The sequence below is a fragment of the Tiliqua scincoides genome, chromosome 3 (genome assembly GCF_035046505.1).
Source record: "Tiliqua scincoides isolate rTilSci1 chromosome 3, rTilSci1.hap2, whole genome shotgun sequence".
Lineage (NCBI taxonomy): Eukaryota > Metazoa > Chordata > Lepidosauria > Squamata > Scincidae > Tiliqua > Tiliqua scincoides.
This window is the reverse complement of record NC_089823.1, coordinates 118,550,494-118,563,298: the sequence shown is the minus strand read 5'-3', so window position 1 is coordinate 118,563,298 and position 12,805 is coordinate 118,550,494. Positions and strand designations below refer to the sequence as shown.

Sequence of the window (12,805 nt, the reverse complement as noted above, 5' to 3'; positions counted from 1 at the left end):
GAAACATCATCAGAAGAAAGCAGAAGAAGAAAGCTCAAGAAACGGAAGAAGTACAATGAACAGAAATAAGCAAAAAAAAAATGGTCTGGGGCAGCTGTGAGAGAGAAGGGAAAGTGAAAGTGGAGTGAACGCGCTCCACTTCTGCAAAACCGGAAGTGGAGCACAATCACTCCACTTTCACTTCTGACAGGCTGGGGAGCCCTGCAGACACTCACGCAGGGCTCCCTACACCCCAGTATGGCTGCTACAGGGACTGGTGAGTGTATCCCAGTCCCTGCAGCTCCCTGGGGATCACGTCCCTGCCTCCTCCCTGCCTCCCCTCTACCCCTGCCCCCTAAGGGGAAAGAGGCCAGACTGGGGCGTCACGACGCTCCAGTTTGAAAACCACTGCCTTACCCTATCTTAAATCTATATAATAGTGGAGATAAAAGTGACTGTCAGAGAGTAACTGGAAATATGGATAAGAAATACAAGTAATCAGCATTTGTGACTCACTATTGCTGTAATTTAAGATTATTTCTATATGTTGGATTTTGTTTTTGTTATTGTTTTTGTCTTGTTTTACCCTGCACATGCCCAATCTCGTCTGATCTTGGAAGCTAAGCAGGGTCAGGCCTGGTTAGTATTTGGATGGGAGACCACCTGGGAATACCGGGTGCTGTAGGCTTATACCATAGTCTTTCGAGACTGAAGGTTGCCAACCACCACCATGTATAAATAAATAGATTGGGGAAGAAGTGGTCCTGGAGGTAAAAATTTGGGAACCACTATTCTAAAGCATTAAGTTGTGCTCACTAAACAAAGAGGCATTTTTGAGAGTGGTGCTCTTACATTTAGCAGGGCAAGAGCACCCGTCCTTTGTTTGTGCACCACCCCACTGAACACTCGAGACAACAGAGCTGGGAGAAAGGGCCACTTTATTAATAGTTAGCACAGAAGGAGAGGCTGAGACATGCAGTTGCTGTGGCAGCGAAACACCTGTGGTGCGGAGGCTGGATCATCGGAAGGCACCATACTCGTATCTGTTCCCCGGACTGCATGTGCACCCAACTCCAAGCTTGGCCCCTTTTACTGGTGATACAGCTTATCCAGGTCTACCCTGTGAAGGAGTGAGGCAGCTGGACCGCGGGCAATGCCATCTCAAGCCGCAGAGCCTCTGAGGTGGCCCTGCAGTCCCGGCCAGGCCCCATCCCTGCCCTTGTGCCGCTGGGCTCCTGAGGACTGAAAGTGGGTTCCGCCCTGCCTATGCCGCCTGAAGGTGCACACCAAAGTCCATCTCATGCCTTCTAACCTGCACCACCTTCCATAAAGTGACTGATGTTAGTGAGCAGAGGAAAAAAAAAAACCCAACCCCGGCAGTTTGGGGTAGGCAAAAAAATTGCCCACCACCAGCCAATCCTGGCAGGCAGTAAAAAATTCCTACCCAGCCCCTAACGGCAACCGGTAAAACTCAGACTGTTCTAGGGACAGGCGGGTGGGTGTCAGTACTGCGCCCATGTGCAAAGGAGCAAGAGGGCTGAGCGCTAATGCCCTAAGAGCCCTCTGAGCCCGCCCAGCTCCCAGCCCTCCTCCAATCCCCCCTCAAGGGAGGAGCTCTCGTGTTCTAGGCTGGGCCAAACAAATCCTGATCTCGCTGCTGACATTGCGCGATCAGCCTAGTCACCACAACACAATGTCTTTTGCAGTGGCTGTTTGCCAGTGTTTCTTCTGCATCTTTTTAGATTGTGAAACATTTTGGGACATGGAGCCATTTAGTTATTTATGCTGTGTAAAATCATTTTGGGCGCATTCCTAACCCACTTTCTGGCACAAAAATAAGGCACAATGCAGCTCCGAGGTAAGGAAACAAACATTCCCTTACTTTGAGGAGGCCTCTGTGAGTGCCCCCCAACTGCAAGATGCTGCTCACGTCCCATTGGCACAGCTATGTCAGTGCTGGAAAGTGCGTTAGGATTTGGGCCTTAGTGACTATTTTGTTGAAAAATTGTATATATTGTTAATTTTTAAAAGCATATCAGTTAAAGTTACTAGCTTTGTAAAACAGGTTCTTTTTTTGTTGCGTTTTTTTTCTCTCTCTCTCTCTTTTTTTTTTTTTTTGGCATCAAAATACATCCTTCCATGGAGGGGTGCATTTAGCTTTGCTTATATGCTGGCGCCTCTCAAAATCACTACTTGGAAGGAGGCAAGGCCAGAGCATTGAATCATAGATGCATTGAATCAAAGATGAAACATCTTCTGCAACAACTTCCAGAGGGATGACCATGAAAGAGCCCATTCCTATCCAATTCTGCAGTGCCAATGCAGCATCCAAACACCTTTTGGACAAAGGAAGTGCCCTGATGTGGTCTAATATGCATCTTGGCCAACCATATGTCTCTGGGAAGCCTACAGTCAGGAGATGCAGGTAACTAATACTGGCATTCATTGAGTGGTTTACTGCTTCTGAACCTGGAAGTAACATCTATCCATCATTACTAGTTGCCTTGTCCTTCATGAATTTGTCTAATCCATTTTTAAAAGGAGGCTAGAGGCCATCACAATCTCTTGTATCATTGCACATTAATGATATGCACTAAATATGCATATCTATGCAAATATGCACAGATATGCTGTATCTGTTCTGAATTTCTAGACTTTTGGAGTGTAAGTGTGACATGCCTCCAATTTTAATTTGAAAACTATGTCATAGCTCAGGAGTTTGAAAAACAAAAGACTACACTGAGCTTGAAGAACATCAGAAGATGGGGGCAAACAGAACCAGAGCATTGCTAGCCTCCAAAGTCACAAAAATCCTAAGTTACACTAGTCCTCTTAGATTTAGGAGCTTATTGTCTGTTTTCCCAATTGATGAAAATAAGAAAAATGGGATTATTTCTTTCTCTCTTTTTAAAAATGCAACAGAAAATGTTTCCTTTCTTCATGATGCCACCCCAAGCACGTCTATGGATGTGTTAAGGTATTTAAATGTATGTAATTTGGATTGATTTACAAGTTGGCATTTCATCAGCTAAAAGCTCTTTAATAGGTTAACTAGTAACTTTATAAAGGCAAGTGGTGTAATAGTTTATTTTAAGAAAACTATGGTGGTTTCTTTTAAGAAAACTGCTTTTCTTATACAGCTATGTGTACTAGTAAGAGGGAAATGGATAACTAACCCCTATTTTGTGAAGTCAAAGATTGTTCAGGAAACATAGGTGAAATTACCTCCAGATTTTTCTCAAAGTAGAGAGCTTTTTGTTTTTTAAGGTCATCACTGGGTGATCCCAGTGGTATTTCCAGCTTAAGATCTTTAAAACATTTGTTAGTTTAAGGAGTCTATACCCCACCTTTCCACCCTGCTTAGGGACCCTCAAGGTGGCTTACAAAAAAATTTCAGTATACTTTATAAAACAATGCTAAAATAGTAATAAAAAAATAATTAAATCCATAAAAAACAATAATGCACAGTTGGATCACAGTTAAAAAGATGTTTCATAAAAAGTGCCTGATGTCAGCATCTAAAAAAAGACTTGAGCCCTTGCCAAAAGGACTCCTAAGAGGGAGCTTCCTTCCTATTCTTCCTTCCTACTCTCTGCAAGCACAGTAGTTATCTTCAGGAGCAAACGCCAAACCTGAGAAAAACTCCTCTCCATGGCCTGGCAGTACTAAGTGGCCAATTGTTTTCATTTTTTAAAAACTGGGAATTTTTCCTACATGATTATCTTAAATCAAGTAGGAAAAAATTCCCATTTTTTAAAAAACGAATGGTGATAAAGAATTCCTGCAGATTTTTCTGTATTCCCTATAGAATTTTTCTACAAATGAAGCATATCCAAAACAATTGGCCACCTAGCCTGGCCAGGCCATGGAGATGGGCTTTTCTCAGGTTTGGTGATTGCCCCTGTAGATAACTTCTGTACAGGTGTGCCCGTATATCTGTGGGGGTTCCATTCTGGAATCCCCTGTGGTTAAGTGAAACCATTGATATGAAGGAATACTCCCCATCCTCTGGATGTAAGGGGTGCTGAGCTCCCCTATCCTTCAGTGAGTCTTCTGAGCCTAGTAGAGGCCACGCGTGTCTGCCCACAGTTTCTGCCGGGTTCAGAATGATGATTGGAGGCCGAAAAAGTCCCTTCTGGTTTTTCGCCAAAAACCAGAAGTGAAGATTTTATGCCTTTAAAAGGCATTAGAAGGGCTGGGGAAGCCCTGCAGCGGACCTTGTTGGCCTTCCCCACTGTAGATCTTATCTGCAGGGTGGCAGCTCTGGTTACTATTTCTTAAAGAAGATGCCAGGCTATTGTGACTAATGATTCTTTAAAACATGTGCAGTTTGGCCCTAAGTCTGCCACTTTTTCCTGTGCTTGTGAAAGGAATAGTCCTCCCCCAACATATACCACAAATAGTTCCTATGATGAATAGGCAAGAAGTTGGTCTACAGGGTATTTTATATACTCTCCCAACCTGGATGAGCAACTAATGGATTATCTTGAGTAACCCATTTGTTATTCATTCAATGCTCTGGTCACTCACCCTCCCCCAAATCAATGTGCACCCTGTTAAATGCTTTTTGTAAGATTCCTGAAATGTTGCTAGGGGTGGGAGTGTCCCTCTTTAAATTTCTACTGGCTCATTGTCACTGAATTTTAGAGATACTGCATCACAACAAAACTTAAAATATCAATAGAAATTTTGGCAGTTTAAAAGTTGGTTTTTGCACTTCTCTAAGCAGGGAAAAGTACCAGCCAACTATAAAATGTCCAGCCTAGGGTGTGTGTGTGTGTGTGTGCGCGCGCGCGCGCGCGCTTGAGAAATGGAAGCGCTCTACAGGTTTAAAATGAATGTAAAAGAAATCAACGGCCAGCCTAATCCTAATCTGTGTGGGCGCAGCCAGGCCACATGATCAGCGCAGTATCCAGTGCAAGTTAGGAGGTAGCTGGGGGACTCCTCAAGGTAAGGGGATATTTTTTCCCCTTACTCAGAGTAATGGCCTGGACTGCCCTATGGGGCTGCTCGGATCTGCACAAGCTGGTGGAATCACCAGCTTGGATCTCCATATAACTGGCAGAAGCTGGCCCTGCATAAGGCGGCCTGGTCAAGGAGGTAGGATAGGATATGGCTGAGGAGGCCTCCACTGATCCTGCACTCTCCCAGGCTCAATTCATGCCTCTAATCAGAAATGCCCCTTCCCCCACCTCCAAAATGCCCACTTCCTCCAGGCCCTATGCCTCTTGGTGCGAAACGTGCCTCCGTTGGCAGCCCTGGAACTGAATGCTGTGCTGGTGGGGCAACACACACTGTTCAGCCAGCACTGCTTACTTGCTGAGTTTTGCGAGATGCCTTACAACAAATTTGCAACGCCTTCTGCCAGCGCAGGAACTGCTGCGCTGGTGAAGCTCTGACTTGTGCTGTGGGTTCAAGGTCTGGACAGGCCACCCCAAATTTTCATTAGATTCTGTATAAATACGAGAAAATGTAGGATTCTGTTTTCAAAAACGTTGCCCCCTCCACTTGGTGAGTTCATGCCTCTTGAAGTAAACATGCAGGTCATTGTCAGATGCACAATACCTAACTGAATAAGCCATTAACTAATGCAGCAGATGTTATGCTCTCAGCTCTCCATTTTGCAGAGACTTTTGCAAGAAAATCTTCTTCAGTGCTAGGTTGGAATAATAGGATGTTTCCACTATCAAAAGACATTTATTTAAATAGACTGAATTAATTATGTAGCCTTGAGACACTTTAATTTTCCAAAGTGAAGGGAAGAGAAAAGCATATTTTCTTTACTCCACATACATTATATACTATATTGAAATAGAGTAGTATGGAGCAGATTGTTCATGGTGATGAATCTTGAATTCTAACAGATACAAAATAGGTGTTGATTGATTTTTAAATACGGAACAGATTATGTATATTTACGGCACTTGAATTGTTTGGGGAAAAAATATTTTTATTGCATTGGGACTGCATACAGACAGTCCCTGTGTACTCTGTATGCATACAGGGTGCATACAGGCAGCATTTTTTTTTCTCCTTGTGGGGCTGAGTGTTAGTAGAATCTGGCTCATGTTAGCTTGGTCCCTACTGTTCCTTCCCCAGTTTACATAGCTCCCTCATTCATGTGGTCTGCTCTAGAAGCAGAACCAAGATGAATGTAATGCAGAAGACTCTATGGAAAGTATATTCTCCAGACCTGGTCTTCGTAGTATCACTGCAGGCAGACATCTGGGTTTAACGATATTACCTGGAGTAATATTTCTTGCATACTGATTATTATTAGGCTTGCTACTGTCTTGAGAGCCAATCTGAGGGAACAAAGGAGACATAGTGCCTTTGCAAGTTGGAGAAGACATTGCAATATAAGCTAGGTTACATGCATCCGTTTTGTTTTCACACTGTGCTTTGTGCAGCTTTAAAAGTGTGCATTGCACTGAGAGTTCTGGAAAGTTTCATCTGTCCATTCCATCTGTTTTGGTGGACATCTTCTCCCTTTGTCCTTCAGCAGTCAACCTCCATGAAGTGCGATGCCCCTTCATCACTTCTAGTTCATGTTTATTTTTCCCCATGTGCAGATGGTGGCACCACCTGCAGCTTTGCCCTTTCATGCATTTGTCAAGTTCTGTGTCCTGTTTAATATTCAACACACAGGTAACAGGGTGGCCTGCTGTGGAAACAGCTCGTTCTGACATGGCCCAGTCTCCTATCAAGCAAATGACCTACAGACAACCAAGGCCCAATTATTATTAAGTCTTTCCATAATTGTAATTACAAGGAGAATCGCTATATTACAGCTGTTGAGGCTTTACTGCATATCCCTGTACTGTGCCTTATTAGTACAATGTGTAGAATTGCTGACTTCACAATTTTTTCCATCGTATTTATGATAACAGAAAAGGTTATGAAAATGAATTCGCTCCAGGACCCCCTGCTGAGTTAGTTACTATGATTCACCAGTTTATTGTGGCAATAAAACAACATGAGACAATAATGCCTGGGACCTGAAATGTGCTAATGATGCTTCATATTGTTTGAAAAGATTGTGCAGAAAATGGAAAGTGCTATGAGTCCCTGATAATTCAATAGAGCAGATGTCTTGCTATGAATTAAAAATGATTAAGAGATACCACCCTCTTTCTTTGCTTAAGCTTGTTCTAACTGTGTAGCACTGAAATGCAATTCTGTACTGAAAATTCATTTTCAGAATTCAATACAGAAAATTTGAAGCTTACAAGTATCACAGATTGTATGCCTGTAGGATTTGTTTAATGACTACTGTCTCATGGACAATGAACATAGGGCGCAATCCTAACCCACTTTCCAGCACCGACGTAAGGGCAATGCAACTTTGAGGTAAAGGAACAAACATTGCAATACCTTGAGGAGGCCTCTGTGACTGCCCCCCAACTGCAGGATGCTGCACTGACACAGCTATGCCAGTGCTGGAAAGTGGGTTAGGATTGCGCCCATAGTGTTTTGAGTGTAAAATTAGGGATGGTTCTGTTCAAAGGGAATTTATATGGGGAGATTTACTAACCCCATTTGAATTACTAGCCATGTATGGCAGCCTACCAGAGAACTGGTGAATTTCTTGTTCTACTGCCTGCTTGTGAATAATAAAATCAGGAGGTGGTCAAGCAACTGATGGAGTGTGTTCAGCTTAGTGCAATGCTCTTCAGCCTGTGAGTCACAACCCCAGTGGGGTTGCAAAATCTCATTTGAGGAGTTGCAGCAACCTTTCAAAGTCTGTGCAAGAGAGGGACTGGATCCAGTCCAGTAATGGCATTGCCTTATCAAAACACAGTTCTTGATATAATCTTACACAGCCTCTTTTTGCTTTCTTGCCCTGCAGCTCCCAAGACCAGCCCTGCTCAGACTGCTACCTCACAGAACTGTTGTGAAGACACAAGAGGTAGAAGGAAATAGGGGTGGGGTGGGGAGTGGGCAGATCAGGTACCGAGAAGAGGGCAGGAGCAGTGGCATGTCCGCAGTCTTGTACTTTTATTTATTGGTGGGGTGGGGGTTGTGGCTTAAAAAATGTTGAAGACCATTTTTAGTGGATTACAACTCAAGTTGTTCTTGGACACTTTTGTAGGACAAGATGAGTGGTAGGTAGAGGTAAAGTGTAAGTAGCTGTTGAAAACTAGTGTGCTAGTGGGTACTTGAGACACTGCAAATTAAGAACATAAGAACAGCCCAACTGGATCAGGCCATAGGCCCTCTAGTCCAGCTTCCTGTATCTCACAGCGGCCCACCAAATGCCCCAGGGAGCACACCAGATAACAAGAGACCTGCATCCTGGTGCCCTCCCTTGCATCTGGCATTCTGACATAACCCATTTCTAAAATCAGGAGGTTGTGCATACACATCATGGCTTGTACCCCGTAATGGATTTTTCCTCCAGAAACTTGTCCAATCCCCTTTTAAAGGCGTCCAGTCGCCATCACCACATCCTGTGGCAAAGAGTTCCACAGACCAACCACATGCTGAGTAAAGAAATTATTTTGTTTTAATCATTGCAATGTTCAAATAAGTAGGTGGGAAGGAGACGAAGTTACTAGAATGGAGTCAGATCTTAGTGGCAGCGCACATGCTTTGCATGCGCAAGGTCTGAAGTTCAATTCCTGGAAATGCTAGGTGAGGCAGGAAAGACTCCGTGGAATCCCTGGAGAACTGCTGCTAGATGGACCAATTTTCTGACTTGGATATTATTAACAGTATTTATATACCGCTTTTCAACTAAAAGTTCACAAAGCGGTTTACAGAGAAAAATCAAATAACTAAATGGATAAGGCAAATGTCTATACACTAGAGCAGTGCTTCCCAAATTTTTAGCACTGGGACCCACTTTTTAAAATGACATCACTCATGACCCATTAAAGTAGACCAAAAGAGAGAGAGAAAATATTTATTAAAAATAATTAATGAATAATCAGGATCCTGTAGTCCGGAGGCTGCTAGAGACCTTACATATTGTGTATATGTGTGTACTCGCGCGTGTTACACATTTGCTCGACTCTCCCTAGAAATAGAGTTCAAGGACTGTTCCCCCAATCTTTTATAGTCATTCCAGGGAACTCATAAGGCTGAACTGTAGAGCAGTTAGAAATGTGCAGGTAGAGACTCCCAGGCCAGACAAAAGGCTGAAACTGGGTTCACACACGATGTATGGCATTTTATCAATTACTAGAGAAAATTGGAAAATGTGACATTTTAGAGGTTTGAAACTTACCTCATATCACACACACAGGTCAGCATTTCAGCTATTTTCTTCTACAAACTGAGCAAGCTTGCAAAGTTGTGTGTTTTTTTTTTTTTTAAATGTTTCAAAAACTTTTCACAACCCATCAAAAATTGGCTTGTGACCCACTGGTGGGTCCCAACTCACAGTTTGGGAATTACTGCACAACAGTGATGCAGCTTATTATAATTCAACAGCAAAAGCAAAATATATATTTACTGGCCAAGAAAGAATGTCCCATACCCCTTCAAACTAATTGGTGCCAGTGAAGTAGCCATTACTAACCATGATATTTTGAGTTAAAAACGTAAGGACCAACTATTCTTTAGAGTTTGCCAACACATGCACACAGCATGAAGCTCTTAAGCACAAATAAATTCAGGTAGTCCTTTAAATGCCAAAAAAGTCAGAGACATCAGAAGTTTTCCAAGCGAAGCCAAACACGCCTTTGTAAGACAAGTGAAATTTCACCAAGGTGGGTTTTGTATATCCCTAAAGTGAGAGAGAAATGTAATGAAACCTCTTTAAATGGAAGAATCACTGACAATGGATGTCGGCTTTATTGTACTGAAGAAGTCTGAATCAGTTGGATTTATCTTGTGTGTGTTACAGAAGCTACTGGAGCTGGTATGCCTTGGCTATGATAGTCAGTGAAGACGTATTGTTGTTTAAAGGAGCTGATGTGACTCATCCAAGGTATAAAGTATTTACAGGACTGCACAATTACATTTTGACCCTGCGCGCTGCAAAACAACCTTCAACCTGGAGTGCATGCACATGTGATGCTAAGTTGTATTCCTAGAATTTCCATGGCTTTTGTGTATGCCACATTTCCAAGAAACCAATTTAAGTTTGAAATGGACTATTGTACCAACAGAAGGATCCCAGAAGTCTCTACTTTTTTTTACTTAAAAAACCCTAGTTTGTACACATGCATTTTCGCTTGTTATCTTAATCAATAATATTGAAATTTCATTGCAGAGAGAGAACGCTCAGTGATTGCTGCATGCTGTTTGTTGGTGTCGACTAATTCTCCCTATCAAAAATGTAAACAGGCAGATTACATCACTTAGGGCGCAATCCTAACCCCTTATGTCAGTGCTTTCCAGCACTGACATAAGGGCAATGCAGCTCTGAGGGAAGGGAACAAACATTCCCTTACTTTGAGGAGGCCTCCATGAGTGACACCCAACTGCAGGATGCAGCACATGTCCCATTGGCACCGCTATGCCAGTGCTGGAAAGCACTGACATAAGGGGTTAGGATTGCACCCTTAGTTATTCTTGATTTGCCAGCAAGTGTGGTCAAGAGAACACAGTGATGGTTGCTGGAAATAAAGATCCTCTGGAGAGGCCTCTGTCATTTTTAAGACTATGCTTTCAACTTGTGTATTTTGTAACATACAAAGGAATGTGGTTCTGGATGTTGTAATGGAGTTGGACTGAAAGATCTAGGTTCAAATCCCCACTAAGCCGCGAAGCTTCCTGTGTGAGCTTGGGCCAGTCACTTTCTCTCAGCCTCTCCTACCTCATAGGTTTGTTTGAGGACAAAAGGGGGGGGGGGAGGAACCATGTACACATGGAAGGGTAGTATAAAAATATTTTTTTAAAAAAACCACTGGTAAACTCGCAGGTCGCAACAAATCCTGGCAGCTGCTGCAATCAGCACTGCAAGCAAATTGTGTGCTGCAAATTGTGGGCAGGGGCTCCAGATCTCCATCACAAGCCACATTCCACCCTTTGTGTGAGGATATTGCCGTCTGCTGTGACATAAACATCCTGTTTTGACACCAGTATCTTTTTCTACTGTTATAGTAATTGGTGTGTCTTGGGTTGTCTTGACCAAGTTCCTCCTCACAGTTAGCTGACTGGCTTAGGCAAAGCGTTGCCTTTCTTTTTGGGAAATTCCATGACCAGCTGCACCTTGCTTTGTCAGCAGATTCAGGGCCCAATCCTATGGGCCACGGCACCTATGCTTTGGCAGTGCTGCCAACCCGGGCTATTGCAAAAGTGCCATAAGGCACTTTTGTGGCAGCACCAACAACACACTGCTGGCCCTGGGTCTCAGCACCCAAAGGCGGATGCAGAGAGCTCCCAGTGGTGAAAATGTCTGCAGGGTGCTGGCAGGACTTTCTGGGGTGGGGGAAGGCAGGAAGGGGACAGAAGTGGGCAGGCAGAGGGCAGGGGGAGGAGAGGAGCTGTCTTGGGAGGAAGGCAGAGATGGCAGCAGGCTCTGCTGCTGTATCCTAACCCCCCTCCTGGACAGGGAAACCTAACATGGATCTCCTCGGTTCTGCACCCGCTCTGTTGCAGACACAGATCCAAGGAGACCCATTGGAGCTGCCTGGGTGTTACATGGGTAGGGGAACATTTGTTCCTTTACCCTGAGGAGACCTGGCACTGCTTCCCTGGCCCTGGCTGGTAGGGAAGCATAGGCTTGGGCTGTTAGTCCTGTAAACAAGGCACGACCTGGAAGTAAACAAGACTTTTAGTGATCACAGAAGTGCCTTCAATCTTGGCTTCCTTCACCAACTTACTTCACTGTAAATTCAATGAGGAGTTGTATGGTAATCGAGGTACAGGCCCATTACGCAATAAAGGAATCTCCTGCCATATGCTTTTCACTGTGCTGAACAATAGAAGGCACCCATCTCTAACTGGGGATGGACCATCAAGGTATAAAGAAACAGCCCTTGATGAGCTCCTCGAATTATGGTCTTGATACATCCCTATAAGAATTGCGATTAGAAGAAGTAATGGAGTCCTCGCTGTTGCTTGTGTTTGCCTGTTATTTCTCCTGTTGCTTGTGAATTGCTTGGCTACCTGCTGGTGCTGTGTCAGTCACCCCCCCCCCCCCATGCAGGATAGACCTTCTCTTTCCAGCCTTTCTCCCTTCTTCTGTGACTACAACTGGAAATTGCAGCTCGACTTCTCACTGTGCAGCCTTTCAATGAACCTTCCCTGAGGAAAGCAATTTTGCCTTGGATCTGGCTGAGGATATCTCCTAGCCTACCTGGATGTGCCTTTCAAATATTTTTCCACCTCTTTCTCCATCTTGGAACCAAGTGATGGCTGTGCCTTGGCAAGTTAACCTCACTATCCCTGAAATGCCAGAAGCCCCATCCCAGCAGATACAGATGAGTAACCTTGGCCTTCGACCCCCCCCCGCCCCGACCATTGGCCCACAACCCTCCCTCCATCTGTACTTTGTGTGCAGTCAATTGGTGACATACTTTATGTTTCTAACCTTTCTTCCTTTGCTGCAAATGTGTTGGGAGTCCAGGATTCTGCATTGCATTAGCTTTTTGATTCCCCTTCCCAGGATCAATAAAAGCTATCAATTGTCAGACCTATAATAAACCGCTTCTCGCTGTGTTTCATGCCATTCCACTGAGTTGTGCCATGAGTTAATGCACTTGGTCCCTGCATGCAGAATATTTCCCCTGTTTGCACATGTTAACGTGTGTCTTGGGGCAAGCCCAGTCAAAAACTTCTCTTTCCAATAAATTGGGGGACTGTGACTGGCATGGGCTCCCCAGGGGTTTCAGACAGAGCTCAGTCCTACTTGGAGATTGCAGGGATTGAACTT

The 12,805-nt window shown here is 44.0% G+C and overlaps 1 pseudogene; it reads left to right on the top strand.

The window, feature by feature from the left end:
• Positions 1–547: 547 nt before the first annotated feature.
• On the top strand, positions 548–667 carry LOC136646187 (5S ribosomal RNA; annotated as a pseudogene).
• Positions 668–12,805: the final 12,138 nt, after the last annotated feature.